The sequence below is a fragment of the Corvus moneduloides genome, chromosome 3, assembly GCF_009650955.1.
Source record: "Corvus moneduloides isolate bCorMon1 chromosome 3, bCorMon1.pri, whole genome shotgun sequence".
NCBI lineage: Eukaryota > Metazoa > Chordata > Aves > Passeriformes > Corvidae > Corvus > Corvus moneduloides.
In genome coordinates this window covers 116,241,162-116,267,651 of record NC_045478.1, presented here as the reverse complement: position 1 = coordinate 116,267,651, position 26,490 = coordinate 116,241,162, and the positions used below count along the sequence as shown (strand labels likewise).

General features: G+C 46.6%; 1 long non-coding RNA gene across 1 annotated transcript; it reads left to right on the top strand.

Annotated features, from left to right (window-relative positions):
* Positions 1–2,585: 2,585 nt before the first annotated feature.
* LOC116442153 lies at positions 2,586–8,076 on the top strand. The gene is made up of 3 exons (XR_004239421.1): positions 2,586–2,955; positions 6,248–6,415; positions 6,939–8,076. It is a non-coding gene; the product is annotated as an uncharacterized LOC116442153 (long non-coding RNA).
* Positions 8,077–26,490: the final 18,414 nt, after the last annotated feature.

Genomic DNA, 26,490 nt, shown 5'->3' with positions numbered 1-26,490 from the left:
GTGCTCGTACCCACGGCTGCTCCAGGTTCCTTCCCAAAATGCCACACAAGCTTTCTGCAGTTTGGGATGCGATTTTTATAACTTTTTTTTTTGTTAGGGAGCTGCTGCAAACAGCACAGTTTTTACTTCAATTTCTCTGAGCAGAATAAGCCTCTGGGACTGCTGGTGTGTGGGCAGAATTCTTGCCAAAGGGGTTTCATATCTCCAGTTTGGCCCTTTTACAAAGTTTGAGATAGAGGAAATAAGTTGGGCTAAGAAAAATTCCAGGCTCTGCATCACTTATTCGTCCTCCAGTGAAAAAAAAACCCAAAGACCTTGAGACTATTTTCAGCAGAGCAGCAAGATAAAAATTAATAACTAGCACTGAATTCAGAATTCTGTCTTCCCTGCTGTTTGTAAAATGTGTTTAGTTGCAGGGGCGGGGGGGAGCCTTTCAAATCCTTTAATATGTATTGACTTTCCGGTGGTTCAGCTTTATGCAGCTGAATGCTTCCCTTTCTGTAGCTAATCAAACAGGCTCTAGGCACAGAACTTCGTGGGAAAATATTCTGCCTTGTGAATACAGCAAATAAAAGCAGAGCTAATTAAGCATGTAAATCGTGCCCATATAAATTAGTTACTAACACGTTCCCTCGGCCCCTGCCGCTGGCTGCGGTGGGGAGGGGGATTTGCAGGATCCCTGTGCCTGTGCAAGGCGCCTGCTGTGAGGAATTGTGTGGGAAAGGACACGGACGGGGCTGTGGGATGATGGTGGGATGGTGGCTGGGAGCTGAGGGCGGGATGGAGGGTGGCAGATGCTAAAGCAGCTCAAGCCAGGGATGGGGACAAAGATTACCGGACACCACGTGGCTCCACTTACAAAGTGATGCCACCCCATCCATCACCTACTGAAGCAGATGGGAGAACTTCACTGGAATATAATGGTTTGGGATGGGGTGCAGAGTGAATCCAGTAAAACAAGGCAGCTCTGGATTAAAACACACTCCCAGGAGGAGGAACAGAAGCTGCCCCACTTGCTCCTTGCAGTCCAGGCTCAGCCCTGCAGCCCTCTGAGACACCCAGAAGATATTGGGGGACTGCAGAGCGTTTGATGAAACTTTGTGGGAATGTTGAACGTGTCGCAGCAGGCATGGAAGCAAGCTGACCACACACTGGAGAAAACACCAGGGATTGGCCTGTTTGGGAGCAGAACTTGGGACAAGTGGCCTGGTGGGATGAAGAGAGAAAGCAGAATGAAGAACTTTTTGCAAATGAGATAACAACAAAAAATGTGTTTTGGCAGCTGGACAGGTCTGTGAAACCCCAGGCAAAATATAGATGGGCTAAAAATTGCTGCCAGCCTCAGGGGCAGTGCAGATCCAAGATGTGCCTGCAGAAACAAGATTTTTCCCCAGGAGGATTTTTTTTTTTCTTCCAAGCCACCCATCAGCCTGGACTGGGTGGCATCCCTGCACATCCCTGGCATGTGCAGGAGGGCCCAGGGGAGGGCCTGTGAGCTGCCCTGGCTCTCCATCTCCTCCACATTCCCAGGAACCCTGCACAGACACAGCAAGACCTTGAAAAGCACCCAAGGGCATCCAACTCTCTTTTCATTAAGGAGAACAGAAGGAGCACCTGGATGGCTCCCAGGGGGGCCACAGGGATGGGAGCAGAAGGAAGAGTAGGCTCTGGGCTCCAGGGCCAGAGGAAGGTGCTTCTGGAGAGCAAAGGCTGGGTGGGAAGCCACAGACAGCTGGCTACAAAATGATAAATGCTGAGCTATTCCAGATTTTTTTTTTTTAATTAAATATAAAATAAAAATTGTCCTCACCTCTTGCAAGATCTGGGACCATGAGGTTAAGGAGCGCATTTTATCACTCCCGCCTGTTTGAGAGCAAGAGCCTGCAGGCATCTTCTGAGAGCAGGGCTCACTTTGCTCAACCTTTGCTGCATCAGGCCCAGGAATCTCCTGCTCACCAGGACTTGGGTCCAGGCTGTCTTCTGCAGCCAATGCTGTGCCCTTCTCTGCCTGGAAAGCACCTTCTTTGGCTCTGGTTGCAACTCATCTCCTCCTTCTTGGAGCTGGGCCAGTGGGCAGCCACAAACAGAAGTGGCCCCAAGACAAAGGAGGAGGAGGCTTGTGATGAAGTGGTTGGACCATTCCCCTGGCTGGCTTCAGTCTGTGCTGCCTGGACACTTCATTTGCTGTTTCGCACCTCGCTGGCAGGGCAGGAGAGCTGATGGTCCCTGCTAGGACATGGTGTGAGCACTGGGGACAAGCTGCACTATAGCTATGAGTCTAAAATGAATTCTTCCCCCTTGTCTGCCATCAGTGACGGATTTTTTTATTACAGACTCTTGGGTACTAAGAGCCCATCTGGTAGCAGTGGAAGGAGTAGCAGAACAATTTCCAGTAGCTCTGGGCAAATTCATTTATATTAAAATTAAATAACCACAGGAGCTCGTTCAAAAATTTTTGCCAACTGAAGCTCAGAAGACACAAGGAAGAGACTCCCCAGAAACTTCCTTCAACCACAGGTCCCAGGAGAAGAGGATCCAGCCCTGCAGTGACAAGATCCATGCATCTGCGTGGGATTCAAATGGAGTCAACTTCATTGCAAATCAAGTTGTCAGGCAGGTCCGCCAGTATCTCTCTCCCTCCCACAGCACAGTCCCCACACTGTCATTACTGCAGGTGGCTCTACCCTTCCCACCTCCTGTTGGAGTCATTAAAGGAGTGCCAAACATGCCAGCACACACGTGTCACCCTCACCCTGTGCTGTCTGGCACCCTCAAAAACAATTCCTGGTGCCTTCAGCAGAATTCTATGGATGAGCAGAGAAGAGGAGCCTGGGGAAGGTACTGATGGGCTCTTTGGTGTTGAGTCCCAGACCAGGGATGTGCAGCCCACAGCTACCAACTGAAGGAAACACCTGAGGAACAAATGTGTCTCCCAGAGGTACCTGCTGTTCACAGGTGGGTGGGAGCAATGCTCCTCTGGCTATGCCAAGACCTGAAATTCTCCTGTTCTGGAAGAGATATTTTGGGTCACCTTGAGGAAGGTACTTAATCTCCCCATGTTTCCATTCCCCAAGTGAGAGACAGAAATAGCAGCACTGTCTTCCTTCCAGCAGAGTAAGTGCATTAAAGACTGCGAGGTGATGGGAGTCCTGGAAGGGCCTCGATGGAAGAGATTCATTTGAATACATTTGTTGTGCATTACTCACTCAGCCCTGAGTTTTAATCTTCTCCTCCTCTCCATCATCATAAGCGAAATTTCCTTGAGCTCTCTCACCAGAACTCAGTCCCAGTTTAATCCCCGCCTCGTTTGAGTGATTTCTCCAATTTCTCTGTTAGCAGATGATGAGGTTTATGTCAGCCCTCATCCCTCCTCTCAGTCTATCCCACGAGAGCTGCGAACGCTTCCTCCGCAGGGAGCACCAGTGCTTTATCTGGGAGCTCATGCAACTTCTCGGGATAATTCCTCTTCTGTTTTTCCAGTCTAGAGACTTGTGGTTCACAGCCTTTTCCAGACCTCCTGAACTGGGGGGTTGAAGAGAAGCTTTCCACCAAAGCATGGGCAGCCTGTCATTCCTCTTGGCTCCCTCGGGATGTTTTGGTCCAGGCAGAGGTGCCTGGGCACCCCGTGCTTGTGCAGGTAGGAGCCCTGTGTTTCACAGAGGTGCAGCTGGCAAGCTGGGAGAGCAGAATCACAGAATCAGGGAATGGGTTGGCTTGGGAGGGACCTTAAAAATCATCCTGCTTCAACCCTCATGGACAAGAAACCCTTCCCCTACACCAGGTTGCTCAGAGCCCCATCCAGCCTGGCCTTGAACATTTCCAGGGGTGGAGCATCCTTAATTTTAAGTGCTACCTTATTCTTCTTGGTTTGTTAACTTCCAGCTTTTCTGACTGTTTTTTCTAGCAGGATTATTTGTTGCTCTATTATCAAACAAATCCTGGCTCGCATGGGCAGAAATGTGCAGGAAGCATATAATTCCCAATTTATTAGCTTGGTTCACATGATGTTATCGAGAATTGATTGTAATGCTTAGTGGCATTAGCAGTGCCTTCCTATCATAACAGCGACATTTACTGCCAGGAACACTATTTGTGCAGCCGTTGTGTTACACCACAAATAATTATATTACTTACATTCAATTTGTATCATTACACATAACACAACTGCACCTGCTGCACCATCTCATACTTCATGAATGCCCAAGGCAGAACAGCCTCACATAAATACCCTCCTTGGCACTTTTCATGGGAAATTATATTCTACTTATTATTAAAGTGTAGATCAAAAATGACATTTCCCAACTATTAAAAATATAGAAAGAAAAGTCACTGCTGTATTAATAAAGAACACCAAATAAAATTTATTGCTCTGAAAATGTTTGCTCTACAAATTTAAAGAGATGCTGTCAGGTTTGGTAAACCCCAAATATGATGAATCTTATTTTCCTGCATTTCTCTGCCAATTTCCAGCAATTCTGTGTGTCCTTGCCTTGCTAAAAAGCACTAGCACAGGTGGCCTAGAGATGCTGTGCATGTTCCACCCCTGGAATTGTTCAAGGCCAGGCTGGATGGAGCTCTGAGCAACCTGGCCTGATGGAAGGTGTCCCTGCCCATGGCAGGGGGCCGGAACTGGATGAACTTTAAGGTCCCTTCCAACCCAAACTTTTCCATGATTCTATGAGAATGTCCCATGTAGCCTTCCAAGAGAAGCAGATATAATGGGACAAATAATATAACGGGACATCTCACCACATGAACGTCAAGTTTCTTTCACTTTGGAAGTCTTCTGGGTGGGATCTACCCCAGTAACAGAGCACAATCCTTGTAATTTCATCGAAGCTACAAAGACACTGTAGAGGAACATGCACGCATCTCCTAAAAGACTCAACAGTACAAAAATGCACCTCGACCCACACAGGCAGCCTGAGGAGGTCTCCATCCTCTTGAAAATAAACCTACCACGTGTCAAATTAAACGGATTTTTTTTTTAAGCATTTAAGGGCACATTACATGACCTGTGCCATGCTGTGGGAAGGGATATCAAAGAGGTTATTTGTAAAATAAGATACCAGGAGCTGAGGTCAATTGTCACCCCAGCTCGTGGTGACAAACTCCTGTTTTGTGTCAGCCAGTGAACAGGGATATTGAAGTCTAACCCCTGCAAGGATTAAAGGTAAAGTCCACTTAGCCTTGTGAGACAGCTGTATCTGGAAGTTTTGGGGCAATTCAGACAGCAGTGAGATGGATTTAAATAAATAAAAGGACTTTTGGGCACTTCCAGCAAGCAGGAACATTCTCAGCTTTCAGTACAGGATGAGGTGAGGAGGACAGAACGTGGATTGGAAATATTTGCATATATGATATAAAAGCGCACACAAATCACCTTTTTGTGAGACAGATACAAACAGACGAGACTTGGCCCATCTCTAACTTAGGACATAGTTAAAAAATAATAGAGATTTTTAACATATTTTTGAAGAACTTTCTAAAACTAATGGCAGTTGAAAGCCAGATGAAGCAGCTATTTTAACTGGCAAGCTTCCATGCAAAATTTCCTGCTGATGCTGGCTCAGACAGATGGAGTTTTGAGAGGAGGGGGAAGAATGAAGTGCCACAGGGCATTATTGGATGAGCCTTGAAAGGTTTCTGCAAGCTTCTATTGCAAGGTTTATGAACCTCGTACTTGTTAACTTCAATTTTGCTCAGTGTTTTAACCCTGCTTTATCTCCTGTGGTCCAGATGACACATTTACACATCTTTAGAAAATTTAGTGGGATGCTCTTCAAACAACGTGTGACTCTGCACCAGGGAGGGCAGAAACTTGATGGTTTTACCTCAATATATAGAAGTTTTCAGTATCGCTACAGAAAGTGCTTTTCTCTGAAATGTCTTCCTTGGTTAGGTCATGCAAATTTAGTGCTGGCTGGTGCTTCTGTAAGATGAAGAGTAAGAATAACTCATGAATATTTCATCATTTGTCTCTGCACTGGTCAGAAATGGTAATTTGAGCTCCAAACTGTAGAGATTTAGCAAAAAGAGTTGGACACTCAGAGGATAAAAATAGAAAAAAAGCTTTTGAAGGATTTTTCCTTGCTAGTGCTGGTATGTGGACAAGTTGCCTAAAGGGTATGAAACTGGAATAATCTATTGAGGGCACATATGTGGGTTGTGCTGCTGAAGCAACTCTTGATTTGCAGCGGATTTAAAACGATACTATTTTCTTTCTTTACCCTTTTTTTCCCCTCAGAGAAAAGCTGAAAGCTCCATGTCACCCAAGATCTCTGGTAAAGTGTCATACAGACGACAGCCATGGTGCTCATCCACCTCAGGCTTGATGTGCACCAGCATCTCCCCATCTCCCTCAGGACTTGAGCACTGCCCTGGAAAAGCTGTGAAGGGGAAAGTGTCAGGAAAGGTGCATCAGCCTGGATTCTTCTTCATTTCTCTTTTGCCCTTACCTTTTGTAATGTCCACAGCCAGCTACCTTGCTCTCTTTCATGCAATCGGCCATCCCATGAGAGACCCTAAAAAATTTAAAACCAATATTCATGGAATCATAGAATCATGGAATGCTTTAGGTTGGAAGGAGCCTTAAAGAACATCTTGTTCCAATCCATTGCCATGGACAGGAACACCTTTCACTATCCCAGATTTCTCAGAGCCCCATCCAACCTGGTCTTGAATGCTTCCAGGGATGGGGCAGCCACAGCTTCTCTGGGCAACCTGTGCCAGTGTTGTTTCCTGTAACCAGTGTGCACTAATAATTTGCTTCCACATTCCCCAAATACTAAGGGATCTGGGCTGGGCCATGTGATTTTTGGAGTGGAAAACACCCAGATTTCTCTACGTTCTGGCCTAGCACTAGCACTTGGAAAATGACTTTTTCCCTGTAGTGAGGAGTTCAAGTGTTCTTTACTTTTTCTATTTTTTTTTTTTAGGGAAATGGATGGGAATCTTGTCCTGCTGTTCACTCAACTCTGAAGCTCATGGAAATATATTACAGCTCCAAGAAAATGAATGGTTACAATTTTTAAAACTACCATTTCTCCAAATTCCCAACTGGTTCCTTTCTCTGGTGCTTTCCTCTAGCAAGAGGAAGGGGAGAGATCAGCCCTAAGCAAACGAAGCCCTTTTCCCAGTAGCTCAGATGCCGACTCTCCCTCTCTTCAGCACCCAGAGCAGGCTGTCTGCTCTGGACTGAGAGTTGTCTCGTCAGACTCGCATTTCAGCCTTGCCACCTGACATGTTATGACAAGCTTTTAGCTTTGGAGCAGCGGTGCATGGAAACATGTCACTGCCTAGGGAGCAGCACGGCACAGGCTGCCAGATCCAGCTCCTGCCGCGGCGGTGTCAGCCCCTCCGAGCCACACACCCATCCCAGCCATTGCTCCCAGGGAGGGAACAACCCGGCATGCTTCAAATGGCCTAAGCAGACCCTGGGCAAATGTGTGACCTCCCACAAGTAAGAGATTGGGAGCTAAGAAGTGAAGCTGAGGGCATTTTTCAAGAATTAAGTGCTTGTAGTTTGCAGAACCAAGACTGTCTAAGAAACCAAAAAGAGGATGTTGGAACTGGAAACTTCCCATTGGGATCAGTTGGTTAACAGGGGACAGCACGGGCTCTGCTGATTTGTCTGTGCCTATTGCTACTGGTGGTGGAGGGAAAATAAAAGATAATTCTGGAAAAATTCCCAGAGATGAGTCTACACTTTAGAGGGCTCAGCTGGAGATAGCTGAGGAGCAGGAGCTGGTGCACATTTTACAGCCTCATTGGCTCGTTCTGTGTTTACACCCTCCCTGCTCTCTGTCCATTTAGGCACACCTGAGTGATGCCAAAAAAGGCTTTTCACAACAAACTGTCCCAGCTTTCCCAGCTGACCTGTGCACTGCTGCGGGGTTGTTGTGGCTGGTTCCTGACATTGCCAAGCACCCATCCATGCCGCCATTGCTTCATCACAAAAAGGGATTGCAGCAGGTGAAAGCAACCCTTTAACCAGCTCTGTGACTCCAGGGTGCTCTTGGGACATGACCCACCATGGTCCCTTCCAACCGTACCCATTCTGTGATTCTCTGCATTAATGAGCACTCAGTACCTCTGAAAACCTGCATTAATTAGCCTGTTTGACATTTTAAACAACCTTTGCCTTGACCTGAGAGTACAACTACAGTAATTACAGCAGGCCAGTGCTGAGGGAAAGCAGCGTGACCCAGCCAGCGTCCTACAGCTGAGACCTCTTCACCTCTCCACCAGAGTGGTCTCACACATGTCTGACCACAGTCTGAGAGTGAGTTGGCACAGGCCAAATCCAGGCCAGGGAGTGCAAGACCAGCACTGGATGACCCCCAGACAGGTCTCATGTTCATGGGCATGTTCAGCACAAACGTGTTCTTGAAGATCAGGATGGGCTGTGGGGAGCTGTGTACTTCACACCCCTCTAGCCGTGTGCAGCATGACAGGGGCGGGCTGGTCATGGCCAAATATCAGTGACAAACCACAGGAAAAATCTCACTGCCTTGTTGCTCTCTGAATTCTCAGGAAGGAAAAACCCTTAACTCTGGCTGCAGGTAAGGTTTAGCTTTGGAGCTCCTCTTGGGGCAACTCAGAGAATTACTTAGATGGAGTCAGCTCCAGAGCAACCAGGGTTGATCCCACTTGCCACTTGCCACTGACCATTTCATGGGCAGAGTGGGCAGATAAAATGCTGCAAAAGTAACAAGTGGCTCAGCTGCCACCATCAGCACTGAGAGCATTGGCTCTCCTGCTCTCCCTGTCCCACTCATGCTGTGTGGGCTCCTTGCTGCTCCTTCCCTCAGGCCCTTAGGAGGGAGGGACAGCTGACCTTGCTGGATGGCTCGCATGTCCTTGCATCAGGACAACGGCTGGTGTTACCCAGGAGGAGAAGTCATGCTGAAAAAAAGGGGAAAAATGAATTCCTACTCTCTCAGTGCTCCCAAATCCATCCTGCAGCAGCGGCTGCATTGCTGCAACACCGCTGGCTTCCTCACAGCCACTGAGTTATCTTCAGGTTTAATTGTATTGTGGGCTTTTCTGTGATTCACTTGTTTTAATTGAATATTCATTGGGTCTGGTTCAATTCTCCACCAACCGCAGTCCCAAAACAGCCCCTGGAGTCTTCTAATGAGGCCAAGAAGCGACTGAAATTCAGAGCAAATGGGAAAAAAGAAACGCTGGTGACAGGTCACTCATGATTTCAAAGAGCAAGAGCCATCCCTCCCTGGCAGGCTGCCCTTTTCTCCCTGTAATCTGTCCTACAAAGAGGATGGGAGATAACTCAGCAGCAGATTCCCTCTCCTGGACTGATAAAAGGGGGTTTAATTTACCAGCCTGGTATTGGCACTGCAGCACAGCATTAGAATGATGAGTCCCCTCATGCTCAACGCACTTCCAAACCTTATTTATAAACTTTAAAAAAAGGACCTGAGGATTCATTATCCTTTGGATGAAAAACAAGAGAAACAGCACATATGTCTTGAAGTTGCACTTACTTAATACCCACAAATAGTTTGTCTGATGCACTATCTGCTGTCAAAAAAAAGTGTAATTTCTCTGAGGTTAGCCTCCTGTTTTCAGAGGAAAAGAAAAAAGAAAAAGGAAATTATCACCTCTGTAATGGGAAAGCAGAGGCACGAAGAGGGCAAGAGAACTGTTCTGCAGAGTTGGAAAAGATCACATAGCTGATTATCACAGTAGTAATTTGATCACAAGTCCTGTAAATTTGAGGGCGGACTAGCTAATGATGCAATTAGTAAGGAAAATATCCATATTGCTGCTTGAAATGAGCTGGGCAAATCTGTCACCTATTTTGTTATACATCTGTGTACCTACAGCAGGAGCCAAGTTTAGAAAATCCTTTTTGTCTACCCATGTCCTTTGAATTACAAGAAAACAAAAAATCTTCACTGGCTCTTTCCCTAAGCCCCAGCATTCAGGGCAGTGAAGGATGGATTTTGTTATCATGAGCACAGTAAAAAAATACACACTTTTTAGTCTTATTCCCTGAAAGAAAACAATTGGCTCTTCATATAAGGTTGTTCTGCCTTTCTTTTTATCAGATTCTCCTTAAAAACTCCTGCATCCTTTGCCCAGTGTTTACCACTCTTGCTGGAAGCATTGAGCTCTCTGCAGTAATTACATGCATGAGTTTTGTGTCATTTAGCTGTAAATAGGAAAGGCAGGAGACAGTGCCTACTGCAAGGAGCAAGCCTTGGGAAAAGCCTTTGGAACTGGGGAAGAGTAGGGAGGGTCTGGATACAAAAAAAAGCCCCAAAGCCCTGAAACCAGAAACCCCCAGCATAGTGTCCATGGGTGGTTGGTGCTCTGGAAATTGGCTGAGAAGGGCTCACCAGCAATTCCTGGGAGTGGTCTGCTGGTGGGACATATCCATCTACTTCTCCAACCACACCAATTTTAAGAACCTATTAATGCTGGAAATTATTCAAGCTGAAGACAGGACAAACAAAAGTCAACCTTTTGTGTGATTTTTCTGGCTCCAATTTCAGAGTCAGAAAGGGAGGGATTTTGTAGGTGTACAAATCTTCTGCAAAACTTCTGAGGTCAGAGTGTTCCTCCTGTCTCCTGCAGGACCACGGATTGGAGAGAGGCAAGGAGAGATTTTTATTCGTGATGTTCTGCATTTAACCACAAGGGGAGGTGGTACAAAGTGAGACTTGAAGGGTGGTGGCTCTTTGGCTGTGACTGAAGCTCTCTGACGGCTGCTAAACCCCCCATCACTGGGGTTTTGAATTGGGCCAGGGAAACAGATGCCTGTGTGCTGATCCTTTGAGAGAGTGAGGATTAGCCTGGGTATCTGCCAGCAGGAACCTGTTCCCCAGGCCTTGGTAGCACTGACTTCTCAGCCAAAGCTTCCCGCTGTGTACGAAGTATCCCATCACAGAGTCACAGAATATCCTGAGTTGGAAGGGACTCACAAGGATCATCAAATGGCCCACACAGGATCAAACCCACAACCTTGGCATTTTTAGCACCATGTTCCAAGCAGTCTCAAGGTCATCACTGAGCCCACCAGCAGAGCAAGCTCTTCCCATGGTGCTGCCCAGATGGGCTCAAGCCGGTGATGGCACGGGCAGCATCAGCTCGCCCAAGTCACCGTGTCATCGCTGCCAGCCCAGGCGTCAGAGCAAGGAGGAGAGAGCTCACTGTGTCCTCACCGCAGCCCTGCCTCGGGACTGACTGCCACAATGGAGACATGCCATGCATGCCATCTTCCGCCCGGCACAGAGAGGACATGCAAACCCTCTGAGGAAACTGCTACCTCCTCCCTGAAGTCTCCCCTGGAAGCAGGGTCGTCGGCAGCCGCTCTGGGAAGACTGCATTTGCTGCCCGTCAGCTACACTGTGTCTTACAGGAATTTAAATACCCCAGGTTTGGGTTGATCCTGAGCAGAGAGAAGCAAAGAGAAAGGGAGAAGCCTGTGCTGCAGAGCAGGTGGATCCAGGCAAAGCTGATTTGGGGAGCAGGCTTGTCTAACAGTATTTCATTTTCCACTACTAGAACTGCATGCCGACAGATTTCAAATATCTTCCTAAGTCCCAGTAGCCTGCTCAAAAGTGCTATGTCTTTATCATACCATTTATGGCCCTTCTGAAATGTGAGTCTCACTGGCTGCATCCAAACTTTGTGCTTGGAGAACATTCCTAATTAAAGCAGATTGGGCCTTTGGGGAAGGAGGGGCTGCAAAGCATTTCCTAAAGCACTTTCTACTCAAATTTCATGGTGAGAAAATACACCTGAAGGATGATGCAGGGATTAGGATTGAGACAAATGTGAGTTCGGTGGGTCAATTATACTTTGAGAGTATGAGAAACACGGGAGGCCCAAGTGATGAGCCTGAGGTAGCCAGAGGGTTTGACACAGAGGTTTCAGCCTCCTGGAAATATAAGGGCCTTAAAGCTGCTGTTAATTTGCTGACATCTTTTTCTTTTAGAAATGCCTTAGAGCTGTTTTCTTCAATCATTTTGGAATGTGAGCTGAAACAAAGCCATCCAAGTTAACCCGAGGGATAAACTCCCCGTTTCCCCAGTGTAATAAATACCAGTTCAGATAGAAATGAAATCATCTCTCATCAGACAGGTCCTACAAATGTTGTGCCATAGACTTTCTGCTGCCTCCCACACAAGAAACCATTGAGCAGGAAATAAGGACATGAAAAACTGGTTTCTGCAGTAGTAAAGCAGAGCTGGTTTGATGGCTGACGCAGGATGACGCGAGCACTGAGCTCCGAGGAGGAAAGTGTAGATGGATCTGAGTCACCTTCCTCCTGGCACCATCAGCCTTAGCTTACACGTAAAATATTTTGCAGTTGTTGTTCCTGCTGCTAAGCTTCTTTCTCTGCAAAGATCTGGGCACATGTTTTTTGTAAATGCTATCAGCTGGGTTTGCACTGCTGCTGGGGAAGCACCTTCGGGCGGGGGATTTGCCTTGCCCAGGTGATGCTGCTGATTGGGGGTGGGGAGAGGGCCTCAGTTCCATGAAATGAATGCGCAGTGCCAGTTCTGCCCCGGAGCACCTTCTCATGTGAAACAGGAGTGTTCATAAACCAGCTCTGGGACATCCTTGGGCCAGCAGTGGAAGCCTGGCCAGAGGAGGCTGACTGTGGGAGCAGGGAGAGGGTGTGGATGGGGACTCAAATATTCCTGTGTCTGCACCAATTTACCTGAAAAATGACAGGGGCTCATGCAGATGAGCTGCCCTGAGTGTTGAAGAGGTCTAGTTCAGGCTGAGTGCAGAACGATGGGATAGCTGGAAGCCTTGAATGGTCATTAGGGTTAAAAACACCCCAAACCCCTCAGTTTGGTTGTTTAAATGTAGAGAATTTGCTGGGCAGCCTAAAATAACGTTTGTTGTGGTTTTGGCTGAATTGAGTGACTAAAGTGCAAAGCAGGTGGTGTAACAAGGTGGAGGATCTCATGCTTATCTGCACCTGCTGTGCATTTGGCCCACTGCAGTAATGATGAAAAGGATGAAATGTACTTTTTCCTGCTTTTCCTGCCCCTGTGGGTTTGGAATGCTTTAGTAGATGTACAATGAACAGCTGCGAAGCAAAGCATGTTTTTACCTGCCAGCCGCAGCAGCAAAGTTGTGAAGCTGATGTTTTATGAACGCCAAATTACCCCAAGCTGGGATAATCTGCAGGAGATACAGAACAGTGTTGAGCAGAAATAAAATACCACAAAGGTTGGGTGTGGAAAAAAAACAGTAATAACTTTTGGAGCCAGTCTGAGTCCTTCTCCAGTTTGTTTCTTGAATCTTGGCTTTCCTGGGATTGCCTGTGCCTCTGGTGAGAGTGTAATGGGATGTATGTGGTGGGAAGGTTGCATTTCTGAAGGCTCAGTTTTATCCACTTGATGAAAAATAAAAAAAGAATCTGAACCAGGGGCAAAGAAAAGTTAATGGGAATGATGTGGTTCGTGTGCTACTCTGCCTGCAGACTGGAACTCCCACCCAGAGCTATCTCCTGTGGTCACTTTACAGCAGGCACTGTGCTAAGCAGCCTGGTTATAGCACTTTCTCTTCATGGGAGAGCTTGATAAAGGATTGCCATCACAAAATGAGTTTTTCATCTCTGCTGAACATATCTGCTGACGAGAGAAAAGTAATGATCTGAGGTATCAACCGTCCCCCTCTGCTGCTGGCAATGTGCCTCATGCTTCTCCCATGTGACATGTTCTCCCATGCTTTTCGTCTCAGGAGGATGAAAAATGTATCTAATGTTTTTTTAGGGAGAGCATAGTTTTTATTTAGGCTTGAAACAGCTGTTTGTGGAGCATGTCCTCTTTGACTTCTCAGTTCTCATGGGGCAGAAAACTAAAATTATCACTGGCACATCTTCACTGCCCTGGGATCCCCAGTGGGCTTTGCAGAGCTTAACTAATTATAAAGCCCAGTGCTTCCCAAAATGACATTTTTGGGCAGCCTTGGTATGGCACAAAGCTGGCAGTGCCATCTCCAGCTCTCAGAAGTGAGCGGAGCCTATAAATGACCTTTCTTTTCTGGGTCAGGGAGATGAGCTAGAAATTGGTTGAAATGCAGGGAATGATCCAGAAATATAAGGCTTCCAGCCTGCGGATACCCCTCCTTGGCCCTCTGCTTTCCAGAAATCAGTTGCTGGCTATCTCATTTGTGTACTTTAGCTCCTAACAAGAGCGAATCGTTCCCAATGTTTCTTTGTGCTGTCTTCTCTGACTCTTTTCCTTTATCTCACTGTTTGTAACTGAATTTCTAGCTCAGGGTTCAGGGTAAGCAGATTTAGTACCTGATGAGGTAGGTTTGCTTTAGTCTGGTCAAACATCCAAGTACCACATCTTCCTCCCTTCGCCCAGCCCTAAAATAACAGTCAGGACTCACCAGACCTAAGAAAAGATCATCTTGTGTCAGCTCCCAGACACCAAGCTGAACTCAACTGATTGGCAGCATCGTGCTCTGGGGATGCAGACCTGTCCCACTCCCTGAGCCCTGTGCCTCTCAGGCAAACATTAAGCTAATCCAAAAAAACAATCCTTGCTTCTTAACAAGCCAAGTATGCAGCACCTAGATGGAAATTTAATGAGAGGATGTAAGGAGCAAAGCTGACAAAGCAGTGACCTCTCCTGTGAGGTGAGCTGGCCCCAGTCCATCCCGAGGCACTGGGATTAATGAACATGTTGGTTCCAGCCCAAAGCAAATGGGCATTAGCTTTATCACAGGGCTGGCTTATTGGGATGCGAATTTCATAGCACTGAACTCTGGGCTCAAGAGAAGCCTTGAGCTGAGCCAGCACAAAGAATCATTGAATTATCTGCAATTTCTACCACAAGCACGCTCCAGGGTCAGGGCTGGAGCAATCTATCTGAGTGTGGGGTTGGCCACTTGATATGATTTAGCAAATAACTTATTGAAGAGGAGTGTGGGGTTTCTATATTTAGTCTGCTTTGAATTGAAAAGTAATCTGCATAAATTATCCTGGCTGCATCCAAAGCAGTGTGGGCAGCAGGCCGAGGAAGGGGATTCTGCCCTGCTCTGGTGAGATCCCATCTCGAGGGCTGCATCCAGCTCTGGGCTCCTCAGCATAGGAAGGATGTGGACATGTTGGAGTGGGTCCAGAGCAGGGTCATGGAGGTGAACAGAGGGAGGGAGCACCTCTATTATGAAGGCAGGATGAGAGAGCTGGAGCTGCTCAGCCTGGAGAAGAGAAGGATTCAGGGAGAACTTAGAGCACCTTCCAGTACCTAAAAGGGCTACAGGAGAGTTGGAAAGGGATTTTTACAAGGATGTGCAGTGATAGGATAAGGAGGAAAGACTTTAAACTGACAGAGGAAAGTTTTAAATTAGGCATTAGGAAGAAATTCCTCACCTTCCTGTGAGGGTGGTGAGGCTCTGGAATAGGTTGCTCAGAGAAGTCGGACCTTGGTCCCTGTTGTTCTTGCCTTCTTCTAGCCATTCAGTGGTAGCTGGGATTAACTTCCTAAAATAATTTTAAAAATTGAATCTATGAGCTTGATGCATATTGAGTATTGGCCTTTCAAGCCTAAATTTTTTTTTTTTTAAATTATTATGTAGACCCTACTTGTCTGGCATTGACTTCCATTCCTGGGACACCCATACCAGAAAGGAGGTGACCCCTTGTCAAAGACCTGTCTTTTCAGGGTCAGATGTTCTTAGGAGTTTAAGATTAGCCTTTATTTACTGCAGACTGTTCAGACCTTGCTGGGAGATGGCAAGAGATCAGAAAAGAGTATCAGAATGGTCCCCTTTGGCCTATTTGTCTTTCTGTACAAGCAGTGATTACTTTTTCCATAAGCCCTTCTCGGCTTTAGGCTGGGTTTAAAAAAGAAATAAATCTCCCAAGCATCAAAGTTAATGAAATTAATAATGTATTTAAGAAATAAAATTGCTCGACATAGGGTCAAGTGAGACAGTATGGCACGTCCTGGTGGATGGGGAGGGAGGGAGGGAGGGAGGGAGACAGTGGGGATGCTCTGACACTCCTGTCCAGGCAATGCCTGGCCACGAAATCTGCTCCAGTATTTCTGAAAGGCACCGAAGTGTGTCCTGTACACAGCTCATGTTCTCACTGCCTAATCAAGCACAAGGTCCAAGGTTGTGTGGAGATGATCTACAAGTCTGTGTCTGAGTTGTACCACATGCCCATTTCTGTTTTAGTTCCATAAATAAAGTCACTTTAGTTTTATACCTGGTAGAGGAAGTAATTTAGGTGCAGCAGGTCTCCGTGGCAGGAGCCAGGGGATGGTTTTGGGTCTAGAAAAGATTCATCTGTTCTCTTTAAGTGCTAATCCTTTCATCTAAGCTGATGTGAGAATCCTAAACACCTTTCTATTACACCCCATTACCCAGATACATAAATCTGGTCAGGAAAAATCGCCTTCCAGCAGTGGGAAGTGATTCATTTTTGGTGTGGGCAGAGTCCATGCAGGTTTGACACGAGGTTTCAGCAAGGTAGCAGGAATTAAAGGGCACATCTTGGGCTGATGAGACATTTGGTTATCAGGATGTTTAATGTCACAGTGCAAATAATCTCTCAGCACTCCATTAAATGAGAGGCTTCCAGGGCATGCAGCCATTGTTAATGATCGCCTCCTAACCCCGACTTTCACGGTGCGCTAATCCAAGGTCTCCCGGAGCTGTTTGCAGAACATAACTATTTTCCAGTTAGGACTGCCCAAGGAAAGGGATGCTGGGCTGAAATGCACAATGAGAGGCCAGTAGGGGAAGCGAATCCCTGTGGCCATCGCTCAGGGGTGCTTATTTACCCAACTTGAAAATAAACCTGCTGCTGGGAGAAGGGGAAAAATCTTTTTCCAGGTTTAACTAGAAAGGAAGAGGAATGCACATTGCTAAAAGACAGAAATGTCTCCATTGTTGGCACAAAGCTGAGTCTAGGAGACCTTGATTTTTGGAAATACATTGATCTGCTCCTCTAATGACTTAATTTTAGATGCTATCAGCACCCACAGTGAGGTTTTTTATTTTTTCTGTGGAAGGATTAAATAATTATGTAAAAACAAATTAAACCCAGCAAATATTTGCAGTGCTGTAATTCCTTGGGTAGTGCCATGACTGAAAGCAGTGCAACACTGGAAAAAAGCTGATAAATTATATTTAAACTTGCAATTAAAGAAAAAACCCAAACTCTCTTCATTTGATGCTTGGAAGGACTTCACACAGAGGCTCAAAACTGCCAGCACACCTTGAGGGTGTTCTTTGCCATGCAGTGACAATTGTGGGGCCCTCCCTGTTGAAAGGAGATGAGAACTTTATCCCCTCGTTGCACTAAGCTGAGACACTGCTTTTCACCTTTCAACAAGTCCAGCTCTTGCTGATGTGTGATATTAGGGCTGTGAAGGTGACCTCCCCTGACAGCAGCGCCAGGTGGATGCTCCTGAGCACTGGGCTCTGCAGGTTTGCACAGGAAACTGCTTACCCCTGAGCCTGCTTACTGGCTGAGAGGTTTTATTTGGATGTTTGTCAGTTAATTTCTGTGCTTCATGTATTTTAATTACTCAGATGATAAAGTAAATCTTTTATGATGTTCTAATGTGGAAGATAAAACCACTCTTCTAGTGCAGAGGTAGCAGCAATTTGCCAGCCCAGTTGCTGAGGTCCATCTTGGGGCTTGTGTCAATGTCCTGTGAGGGGATTTGTTTGCTGCTGGCCCTGCTGGCACAGAGACCTTGTCCTTTGCTGGGGCATTTAAAGGAAAGGGAGGAAGAAGGGTTCAGAGCCCATCTTGGATGAAGGTGCTCTTTCATGGATGTCAAAAGAAAGGGAATCTGCTGGCTTCATCTGCAAACCCCCAGATTACCAAGGATGGGAAGGGATGATGATGATGATGATGAACAAATGAAGATGCAGAACCCATATGTTTTGAGTGCTTTGAACCACAAGGAGTATCCTGACTGATGCACAAATTGCTCACCAAGTACAGAAATGAAGCTTATTCAGGCAGTTGTCTTTCCAGGGACAGCTGAGGAAAAGCTGTACCAAAGCTGGCCTCTGCCACTCAGTTATGCATTTCAGGGGGGTTATAAGCAGTATTTCCTTTAAAACATCAGTTCAGGCCGGCATGCCTGGAGTCTGCAATTCCTGATGGATATATAGCTGTTCTCTGCTTCCACTACTCTGGCCAGGTCTTGCTTATCCCTCCCCAGACACTCTGGGGAGACACAAAACCTATGTTTGTCTGAATGAAAATGTGCTGAGGGCGGAAAGAGTTTGCACTCCTGGCTTTTTCCAGCACAAGGCACAGAAATGTCCCTCTGTGCTCTCCACAAACAGCAACACTTGGAGGCTGCAGGAGTATGTGGAAGCAACATGGCTATGTTTGCTCTAGCCTTGTTTTTTTCCCTGAGGGAACTGCTTTTGGCTTTGCTAGAGGTTGGTGTTAGGGCTACATGAATGCTCAAGCAGCTTCAGCTCTTAAAGCCTTTGGGATGGATCTGGTTTTGGTAAGGATCTGCCTCGCTACAGCTATGAGCAGCCTCTTAAACAAAACCCTGCTGATCAGGGACAGACCTAGTGCCTTGTTTGTTCACTAGTGATGAAACAGCTCTGCACAAATTCCTGAATGCCTCTGTAAATAGCTCCTTACTGAGGTCCTGTCCTTCAGGCTTTGGTTGTGAAGGGTTGTGAAGTGGCTCTGAAGCAGACGCACCACCCTCTAATCTGTTGAAGTGTGGATAAAGCAAAGAAGTATCTGTAAGGTCCCTTCCAACCCAAACCACTCCATGATCCTTTGACCCAGAGGAAAGGGAGCACCCTGGCTGGAAAGAGCAAAAGGCACCTAAACCTTGTACGACCTGTGTTTGTGAAATCACCCAATGTGGTGTTTTACAACAGCCATGGGGACTTGGATCAGATGTGCCACAGAGTGCAGGACAGCTGGTCCAAGGGAGGGCAGCTGGAATATGGACGTGGACAAACACATCTCATATCATTGGATCAGCAAAGATCTCAAATATTGCATCCCCAGCAGTGTCTTACTGATACCTGCTGTTCAGGGGAGCTGAGCTTCCAGGGTAGACACAACAAGCCTTAGAGTGTGGCCTGGTTTTTATTCTAAAGGCTGTGCAGCTCTGCACTGAGCAGGAGGCTGTCAGGACCCATTTCTTGGTGTCTGTGTTTGTTTGGATCAGACCAGAGGTGCCAGCGTCGCGTGCGAGGCAGCAGGGGTTAGGTTTCCATCCTGTGCTTACAGTACCTGTGTCAAAACTGAAAAAAACACATCTATGTAGCAGGGACAAAGCACTACTGACCAATTTCTCAGCCTTGGTGATGCTTGTCTAGAGTGAACAGAAAGTCTAGAATCAATAAAACGCTTTATTTAGAAAGCTGAGGCCAGAGCAAGAAGAGCAAATGCTCTGCAAAAGGCACAAAGGGGTAGACAGAGCAATTATGAAAGGCGGAAAATTACACTCACCCTTTAGAGACACAAATGGGGCCCTATGTCAGCATTTTAATCATGCATCCTATTTTCAGCACTGTGTTTGGATCAAAACCTCCCTCAATAATATGTCCTGGGTAAATAAGGCTGGGTCAGGGGCATATTTTCCTGCTCACTGAGTGAGACAAATAGAGAAAGATGTTTTTCACCTTTTGAGGAGAGCTTTTCCAAAGGAGGAGGAGTGGGAGCTCTGAGCCTGCTCGCAGATAGTATCTGTTGTGCACATTTCTCCCTCTGCCTTTTTTCCTTTCCTTTCTTTTTTTTTTCCTCTCCAAAGGATTTTTGAGCTTTTCTCTGCCGCATACTCAGACGTGAGGTCTCCTTTCCGTAGAGGCAGAGGCAGGGCTGTGCTGCAGCCTCCAGCTCTGGTGACAGGTTGGATAACTCATGGCAGCTCCCAGGAGGCAAAGGTTGTTTGAGGCTTGTGGGCTTCTAAACCCAGCCATGAATCCCTCCTTCCCTCACCTCGCAAAACACCCTCAGCTTTCCACCTTGATTGAAAAAAGAAAAGGAAAAAGTGTTCTGCTCTAATTTTGTGCTGTGCATTATAGTCAGGAAAAATATATAGGCTGGGAGAGGAGCCATCACCTTGCTAAAATCTGGTCTGTGCAAGTGAAAACCAAAGCCCTGCACGTGCCAGTCTGGGTAAACTTCATCTGCTACCTCAAAGCTCCAGACTGCCATTCCCTGGTTATTAGTGGTGTATATCAAATAGAAATCGAGGATATAATGGAATGGTTTGGGTTGGAAGGGACCTTAAAGATCATCCAGTTCCAACCCCCCTGCCATGGGCAGGGACACCTTCCACCAGACCAGGTTGCTCAGAGCCCCATCCAACCTGGCCTTGAACACTTCCAGGGATCCAGGGGCAGCCACAGCTTCTCTGGGCAGCCTGTGCCAGGGCCTCAGCACCCTGACATCTTCTGACATTTCTTCCTAACATCTAATCCGATCCTGGCCTCTGGCAGTTTGAAGCCATTGCCCCTTGGCCTGTCACTCCAGGCCCTTGTCAAAAGTCCGTCTTGTAGCCACCTTCAGGTACTGGGAGGCCACAGTTAGGTCACCCCTGAGCCTTCTCTTTTCCAAGCTGAACAACCCAAATTCTTTCAGCCTCTTCTCAAGGAGAGCTGCTCCATCCCTCTGATCATCTTGGTGGCTTCCTCTGGACTCACTCTAACAGCTCCATGCCCATCCTGTGCTGCAGACCCCAGATCTGGACACAGCACTGCAGGTGGGGTCACATTTGAGTGAGGCAGAGGGGCAGAATCCCTTCTCTCACCTGCTGCCCACACTGCTTTGGATGCAGCCCAGGACAGAGGTGTTTTCTGTGCTCCCACTGCCCATTTCCAGGTCGTGTTGAACTTCTCATCCACCAACACCCCCAAGTCCTTCTCCTCGGGCTGCTCTCAATCCATTCTCTGCCCAGCCTGTATTTGTGCTTGGAACAAAGACAGCAGACCCAGATCAGCTGTCAGGATTCTCACTCTCATTTGTTTAACTGCAGGGGGAGGTACTTTGGGGTTTAGTTGTGCACTCTGACATTACCGTGCTAAAGCAGTGGTCAGCAGTGCCCGTGGAGGGGAGCAGCACTCCTCAGAGCTGCCTCAGGGAGAGCACCAGTAACGTCACCTCTCGAAAATTACTTTTTTCTTTCATCTCCCCTAAAGCCCACGGGCATGAGCTCTGCTTACACACAGCACAGCTGATGGAGCTAACCATGGGAATGCAGCAAAATGGGAAAACAGAGGACTTTCCTCTTGTAGCCTTCACTGGGGCCCCATCTTGGCTTATGTTCCCTTATGGCCTAGTCTGGCATGTTTTGAATAGCAGGAGGTTTTATTCAAACCTTTATTGACTGCAGTGTAAATCCTCTCTGACTGCTGCAGATATTTTTGAGATAAACAAAATGGAAGTGGATTTTGTTTAAATTAATTCCCCCGAGTGACTTAAGCAGTCACTCAAATCAGGATCAGTTTAACATTTATATTTAAATAGTCACAAAAACTCTTGAGAAATGAGAGTTTAGGAAATGAAGGGCAATTTTTCTTGAATACCTCGAAGTCTAAGTTTCAAAATTAGTTTCTTCCAGTTCTTGATAAGCAGCCTCTCAATGCAGTAAAACCACTGGGAGCCTGGACTCCACGGAATTGGTTTATATTTTCCAGTCATCCCCAGCTTCTCTTTGCTTTTTGGAATTCCAGATAAGAGCCTTAAGAATTCTGGATGTCCAAAGTGCATTTTGGGTGCTGTCAGTATTTGAGAATTTTCTTTTATACATGTAAATTTAGACTTCAAAAATCTAAATCATTGTCTTTTGACCACGTTTTTCTGGAGCCCTGATCCATAAGCTGTGTAAGAATCCAGTGTATAGATGCTCTTTCTGTGCAAGTTCTGGCTGGCTGCTTCCCCACAACAGAGTCCACACGTAGCTGCAACTACACCCTGTCACACGGTGGTGGCTTTTGGCTGGGGACATGGAGAACAGCAGGAATGTGAACAAACAGCAGTGTTCTGGTATTGAGAGCTTTTCAGACCAAGTTTCCTGTCCAGCTCCTGAGGGTGAGTTGTGTGGGCACCTGAAGAGGTCTGGGACTTATAGGTGGGGCCTGGGACCTCCTATTTAGGTAGCAAACGTTAGGCTGAGGTTGGTGGCTTCTTCCTTGGGAGACCTGTTGCCCACTGATGTAGAATAACTCTTAGAAAAGTATTGTCTTGTAATTAGCTGTAATTACAAGAGAAAAAGCTTGTCTGCTTTTTAAACCAGCAGGAGTTTCCAGGAGTGGCTTTGTGGCCATGTGCCTCCTCCTAGCTGGCAATAAACCACCTGGCATTGAAACATCAGTTATGCATCCTCCCAGACTTGGAGAGGAGTTTGGATGTGTCTTAGCTGAAGCACTGTAGTGTGGGGCTTTCTCTGCCTTCAGAATGCTCCCTCTGTCCTGGTACAGGAATATGACCTTCAGTGAGTCACCTTAGAGAAGGTGAATTGGGCTGATGGACAGAGCAAAGACCAATGATGAGACTGGGTCAGGATCAGGGGCAGCAGGTACAAGTGCATTTTGCTGTTAATGCCTTCCTCTCTGGGAGTTTAATGACGAAAGAAATGAAATATTCAGGAAAACCAGTGTGAGCTGGTGGAGCACTGAAGTGAGCCGTTGTTTGTGCTGTCCCACAATGTCAGAGTTAAGGAAATTGAGTCACTCCTGTGCTCCTGAGCAAGGCCTTTCCATCCAGCTGACCACTGCAGCACCTTCCTGCAACAAGCACCTGCCTCCCTGATGCTGCCCAGACAGCACCATCCCACTTTCCTGGTCACACCATAATGGGAATTGGGAACTCACTGTGGGAGGTATCACATGTTTGCTCAGGAGCTGCTTTAGTAATGGTACTTTTATTTTCAGATAATGTGTCCTAAATATTCAGTACACACATTCCTGTCATGAAAGACAACAGCAACAAAAAAATCTGAACAGCTGTTCCTTTGTTGTTCAGCAAAAAAAAGAAAACCAAACTACAAAGCAGCGCTCCAAGGTCATGTTATTCCTTTACAGGGGGAAATGAAGAGGCTTGAAACATTTTAGTGAGCTTGAGAATTTACTGTGGTGAGTTTTGGGATATGAGCTTTGCTACCCTGAGATGAGAGTCTTGCTGAAGGACATGTAGCTGCACTATTGCTGCTTGAACTTCTCCACGGGAAGCACCCTGGCTCACCCAAACTGCAGAATGTCCTATAACTATGGAGGATCCCAGAGGAGATCCCAGGAAAGGAGAGACTGTCCTCTGTCCCCTCTCTGGATACAAGAGTGAGGCTCATCTTAATATCACTCCTTTAAAAATCATTCACAACCTGTTTTCCATACAAAGCAATTGTGCCTCTTTACCTGATCTGTACTAAGAGGAAAATTCAGCCTCTGGGTTATGGGAGCAGTGGAGTGTGCTCATTGAGACATGCCATTCCTCAGACAGGTGAGAGGTCCAGAAATGCTTCCCAGGTGTTTTAAAAACCTATCAGCCTTCCAGTGCCAATTCTGAAAGCTGCTGAAGGGAGAAACTGCTCCAAGGTGGATTGAGTCAGCTCGTCAGATGTTTCCTTGCAGCAGAGTGGGGAAAATGAAATCTGCTGTTTAACAGGTGACATGCAGTCCTTTGATGTCAGTCTGCCTTCTGCCCAATGGGGAGATGCCCAATAGCTTCAATGCCCTGGCATATCTCAGTTTGCTTGACCTGCATCTGCTTCCGGGAGCGAAGGATCCAAGTCTGCTGCTGCATCTGCAGCAAACAAATGGTGCTCTCCCCAGCTGATCATTTCCCCACCACAGCTGATTATGTGTCCTGTTGCTTTGTTTTTTCATAAAATTAGGGTATCAGGCTGCTTCTCAATCATTTTTATGCTGTGTGTTTGCTGCCAACACTTCTGGCTCATCAGGAAGCCAGCCCTCCTAATACTCATTAGTGACCGGGAGAAAACCTCTCTGCCACTGCAGGCTTGTGTAGTCACCAGTTAGACAAAAAAAATGCCACTTATTTGATTTGGAGGACTCCAAAATTCCCATTGGAGAGATGAAAAGTTCAGTGGTTTGTTGAGATCAGAGTAAAGGTTGCTTTGGGGGTATAGGGAGCTTTGAAGTTGCAACAAGCTCTGACTGCAAACCTCAGTGTTTAAAAGAGACGTCCTATCGAGTCCTTTAGTCCTGTTGGCATTTGGATGCTGACCATCCAAGGAGCATTAAGGGCAAGAGATGTCTTGTGGTTCAGTTCAGAAGAACTGTGAGATACTGACCCTTGTGCATGTGTTACTTGATAATTTGTCTTCTTTAGGGCTTCTGGGCAGAAGAAGAGGGGTCAGCCTGTTTTCTGGGTGCAGGTGTTGCTGGAACAGACGTGTGCAGTAAATGCAACACGCCTGAGACTCAGTCTGTGCACAGACCAGCTGTGAAATGCCTCTGCACGGAGTCTGACAGTCCTCAGAAGCAAATATTTATTGGTAGTGATGGGTGAATCTTCAAAGATTTCTGTCAAAAATTTATTCCAAAATGGTCTTCTTGCATATCATGTCCAGGTCCTCAGACTGGTATATATGGATTTATAAGAATTTCTGGGTAAAGATCACCCTTACATGAACCTGTGGGGTCCTTATGTTTGAGCATCATTCTCTCTGTCACCCAAATGGTGACACACTGCGCAGTGGAGATGTGGTTTGTACAGAGATGGGGTCTCATTTCTGAACCCACTTGGGCAGACAGGCTCTTGCTGGAGTGTGCCTAATTGCTGAAAAAGATCCCCAGGGTTTACATTTGGAACAGTGCCTCAGGAACTGATGGGGATCGGCAGAGCTTCACAGCAAAATCTGCCCAGCACCCGTTTGCGTTTGTCTGCCTTTAGCAAAAGCTATCAAGTTAATGCTAATTTAAATTCTCACTTAGGCATCTGTAGGTATAATTGCATAAAGCACTGTGCATTAAATTACATCCACACATGGATTTGGATTCAGAGTCTTCAGAAAGACTACATATGTTAGCCTATTTCCAAAATACATTGGCCACTGAAGACCCAGTGCTGTTATGCACCCCCTTTTTGCTTGAAAACATAATGATCTAAACTTACCCTGGATTAATTGTACCCTGGTACCAGTTCAATTCCCACAGCTCTCCCTTGCCATTGGGAAGCAGCGCCCTTAATATTTTATGAACCATTTTACTGATGGCTCCCAAGTCCATGGAATGCACAAGCTGGTCATGGCAGGTAAATAAAAACCCACAAATTCAACAGAAGCTTAAATCTCAGTTGTAACATGCTGTAATTAATCACTACAGCTGTGTAATGCCTGGAACCAGGCAGGATCCTGAAGGCAAAGCCAGCCTGAAACCTGCATGGAAAGCAGAGCCAGAGGGTAAGTCTCACCTGCATATACCTTGTTCTTAGGATGCCACAGTTGTTGGGGTTTTTCAAAATTTTATTTTGCAAAGTGCAATCTTTAAAGTGTGCCTTTGAAGAGAAACAATTCCCATGACTTGGACAGGAGGACCTGGTGCAAGCGTGTCCCTTGATGGCACCAGCAGCATTCCAGTCCCCTGCCAAGGGGTGAGGAGCTCTGTCCTATGACACAGTTGAGTCTCAGGGGAACTTGTATCTACTGGGCCAAAATTCAAGGGGGGGAGATTGCTGTCGTCATCGGAAACTTCACAACTTTGTCGTTGAAAAATTGCTAATACCTAGTTTTGGGTGTCACATAACTTCAGTGGCCTTCTGCTCAGCCTGTGCATGCTGCTCTCAGTGCTGAGCTGTCTTAACACTGCATTAATGTTTTCTCCTCTTTGTGCACGGGTAGAATTGAAATCCCTCTTGGGGAGGAAGCTTATTCCGAGTAAATTCCTAAACAATCAGCTGAAAAAAAATCCTGAAATGTTCTTTCACTTGATTTATTACTCCTGCCAAATGCATATGCATGCCAGGCCTTGAGCCTGGTACGGGAGCTGAGCCTTGAAGGAGGAATTGTCTATACAAGGCTTCTCCTTCAGTTCAGGGATCCAGTGCTGATTTCAACCAAGTCTGGTAGAGAGCAGTGATCATAAATACACCATGTTTCTGTGTGGCTCATGAAAAATAAAGAGCAGGTTTGGCCCAAGGTAGGTGTTCTGGTACCAAGCCAGATCCTGTCTGCTTGGCATGGGCTTTTGGGCTCTCTGGGGACCTCTCGTGTGGAGCAGGAGTCACGTTGCCAGCATCTCCTGCTGGGCTTCACTCCCAGATCCTCCATTAATGGATTTTGAGGGTTATCTGGGTTCACTGGCCAGAAATGCTCTGCTAGGCACATTCTCCTTCAATTCTTTCAGGTCCCATCAGGTTTCACAGCCTAATATATATTTTAAATCCTTTGACATTTGAAATTCTGTTCCCTGGCAAGTCCTTCTCCTAAATCCCAGCTCCTCAGAAGGCTCAAGGGGACAGTGTTTGCCAAGGGTGAAGCTGTTCTGGGTTTGTGGGTGGTTCCTTGTAGTGAACAGTGTGTTCAG